General features: G+C 36.3%; 1 protein-coding gene across 1 annotated transcript in view; it reads right to left on the bottom strand.

Annotated features, from left to right (window-relative positions):
- Positions 1 to 2,500, bottom strand: part of LOC137650724 (neural cell adhesion molecule 1-like) — a 60,453-nt gene that overhangs the window by 45,108 nt on the left and 12,845 nt on the right. The window lies entirely within an intron of this gene.

Raw genomic sequence — 2,500 nt, 5'->3', positions numbered from 1 at the left:
AGCATACAAAACGCATCATATTGTTTCTAAAACCAATACATACATACATACATACATACATACATACATACATACATACGGTACTTTCTACTTTGGCAAAAAATTTCAAGGCTGGGGGTGGCTGGGGGTGGCGGGGGGGGGGGGGGGGGGGGTGGCATGGGATCAATGCTTAATGCAGAAGGGGGGCGCAAGGCAAAAAAGTTTAAGAACCACTGATCTAATGTTTTCAAATAAAGAATATTTCAACTCATGAATACTTTGATTCCAGAATTGATACTCCGTTCATCTGTGTGAAAGTAAAATGAAAATAGAATTTGGCCTATATAAGGATAATCTTAAAACCCATTAAACTTTTCGTTCGCCTATAGCTAACTCTAACAAGAATTTCTTGTTGCCTATTTAATCTTTTTTTGTAGATTGTAACAGAATTAATTTAACTTTTCCCTCGCCTATAGGTAACTTCTGTAAAAATTTTAATTTAAGATCCTATATTGAAGCCGAGTAATAGATATTGTTGTTATGGTTGTAGTGGCCGATGATGTAACGTCCCTCACTGGTGAACACCAGACTGGGGTTCGAGTCCCTCTCAAACTCGTTAGTTCCTTTCTTCGCTGTAACTTCACAGTCCTTGTGAGCTAAGAATGGGAGTTTTGGGAGAGACTATAGGTCTATCTGGTGAGTCATCAGCAACCATTGCCTATCCCTCCTTAGTCCTAGCTTGGTTGGAGAGGGGGCTTGGGCGCTGATCATATGATATATGCTCAGTCTCTAGGGGATTGTCCTGTTTGTAGGGCAGTGTCACTGTCCCTTGCCACTGCCATTCGTGAGCGGCCTTTAAACTTTTAAAAGGAACAGGAAAATCAAAAGAAATAGCAGCGGGTGAATACATATTCTCAGATCTTGAGCTCTGATGGATATGAAATAATTGTGTTCGGCTTATCTTAAGGTTTCTGGTACACTTTTACTTGTTTACTGATACATTTACTGAATTTGCAGTGGTTGCATTTGTTTACTGTTTAATCAACAGAAATATTGTCGTTTGAGTTTGACTATTTGAATGCAGCAGATTTTAGTAGTATTATTTTAATATACTAAAATAGTTAAAAAATTTATATACACTTAATAAAAACGCGATTCTAATCAGAAATTCTGCGTAAAAAAAAATACTATTCCCAGCCGTATTTCAGTAAATTTTACCCTACTTTGTTGTTATCTTTTACAGGTTGGTGACAGTAATATCACTCCTTTACGTTAATATATTCGTTTTTAAAACGGTGAATGCCTGGCAAGATTTATTCCAGGATTTTTACCGTTTTTTTTTTTTTTTTTTTTTTTTTACGGCAAATTAGTTTTACTAAGAAATTGTAGGTCAAACTTATCACCTAGCCTTTAAAGGGTCAAGTGATTTCATTAGCTGGCTGCTTTATTTACAAAGATTTTTATGGTTACGTCTGTTCTTGCTGAATTTGCAGATATCAATGGGATCACTTTTGATTACTTTTGATAGAGAAATATCACGGTAGTTACCTCCGCCCACGGAGTTGGAGGGAGGTTATGTTTTGCCTATGTTTGTGTGTTTGTTTGTGAACAGCTTCCTGGCCACAATTCTAATCGTAGTATAATGAAACTTGCAGGGATTAACTTATATGAAAAGCTGAAAATCATTAGATTTTTGAAGGTCAAAGGTCAAGGACACGGTCAAGCAAAAGGTCAAGAAATTAGCTGGCGGGCCGGAGGTCTGCTCTCTACTCAGTGCCCCTCTAGTTTAACTTGTTTTATTATTATCTGCAGATATTTTACCGGTCTCTTAGTTATTGTGAATTCCATATTATATTGCAGCACTAAAAAAGTACTTAAATAAAAATGAAAGAAAATTCTGAAATTACAAACAAATGTAAAAAGAAAAAAATTATTTTCTTTTCCTTGTGAGAGATTTAAAGATGAATTTAGAGGAAAAGGTATTTTATGGAGACTTTTAGTAGCAGGATAATCCAACATGACTGCCAGCTTATTAATCTACGTAGAATATACTGTGCTCTGAAGCTTGAACTTAGTTATCCTGGATGCAAATATAGTTATGAATAATAATCGAGACATAATTCTAGCTCGGAGAACGGATTTGTGCTTTGTAGAAAAAAATTATGGTCGTTAATTTGTCTTAGGTCTCTCTCTCTCTCTCTCTCTCTCTCTCTCTCTCTCTCTCTCTCTCTCTCTCTCTCTCTCTCTCTCTAAAAAAAAAAAAATAAGATGCAATAGAAACTTTTGGAAACTAGATGGACACTCCGCCACGGTAGCTTATTTCTCAACCATTGCTCGACCTTGACCTTGACCTTTGACTTTGAGATGTATTGATTGGCCTGGATTTTTATGCAAACAAATATGAACAAATTTTGAAGTCTCTGTGACAACGATATCCAAACTTTTGGCTAATTACGTGAATTGGACGTTTTGCTTGGCCGTGACCTCTACCTTTTACCTCGACCTTCCAAAATGTAATCAT

This window comes from Palaemon carinicauda, chromosome 12 (assembly GCF_036898095.1).
Source record: "Palaemon carinicauda isolate YSFRI2023 chromosome 12, ASM3689809v2, whole genome shotgun sequence".
NCBI classification, from domain to species: Eukaryota; Metazoa; Arthropoda; class Malacostraca; order Decapoda; family Palaemonidae; genus Palaemon; species Palaemon carinicauda.
This window is presented reverse-complemented; position numbering and strand designations above follow the sequence as displayed.